The sequence below is a fragment of the Schistocerca gregaria genome, chromosome X (genome assembly GCF_023897955.1).
Source record: "Schistocerca gregaria isolate iqSchGreg1 chromosome X, iqSchGreg1.2, whole genome shotgun sequence".
Taxonomy (NCBI): Eukaryota; Metazoa; Arthropoda; class Insecta; order Orthoptera; family Acrididae; genus Schistocerca; species Schistocerca gregaria.
In genome coordinates this window covers 488494250-488495287 of record NC_064931.1, presented here as the reverse complement: position 1 = coordinate 488495287, position 1038 = coordinate 488494250, and positions in this window count along the sequence as shown.

Here is a 1038-nt window from a genome sequence, read left to right as displayed (position 1 = left end):
AGCACCTGATGCATTCTAGTAGAAATGTTTTAAATCGCTTCCACACTGATTACTGGATAGCCCAGTTTTTACTGATGAAGATTAAGCACATAGCCGATATTTTGACAGAAAAATGATTTTTTTATGTTTTTGGCACTTAGGCCGCATTTTATAGTTGACATAAATAAAAGCTTGTTAATAGAGGAATCATACTGTAACAAGGTCATTGTTGTTATATTCTAAGCTGTTAGATTTTGAACATTGGAAGTGGTACAAATAAAAATAGTTTATTATATAAATTTCAGCCAAAACGTGAAACGCAGTGTTACATGGCACTTCAAAATTACAATTATCTCAATAAACATAAACCTTAAAAATATACAAGAAAAGAATGGGGACACTTAACTATGATTTCAAGAAACCAATGCCAATTATGGTGTAGTACAAGGTACTGCTTTAACACCAAAATCAGTCATTACAATTGCACTATAAAAATTGTTAGTAACTGTAGTTACAAATTCCTACCAACAAGGCCATAGCTGCAGTGCTTCAAACTGCTGAAGATAGACTGCTAGAATTCAACCGTTCTGAAATGCATTATCATTTCCAAAGCTTTTTAGAAGGAATGGTGACGCAGGTCAATAGTTATTAATATCTGTCCTACTACCTTCACAAAGAGGGGTCTAAATCCATGACAATTTATATGTACATTCTTTATAAAATTATACTTGATTTGCTATTTATTGCAATGTTTATATACTCTGCAAAGAAAATAAACTTAGCTTCTGGTAATACTGTCATGTCATAACCAGAAGCAAGTCCCAAATCTGAAGACAGGGTTGTCACTGAAATAGAATAGTCAACAATGAAAGCACATTGATTACAAACTCCAACATACAGCTAGAACAGAAATGAATTTCTGGACAAAGAGTCCTGTTGTTTATAAAAACATGAGAAATTTCAAGAATCTTCCTGAAATGATAAATATTAAATGACAAGTAACACTAACCACTACACCACACTGCATGCAGTACAGCTTGTGGCAATATTGATGATGAG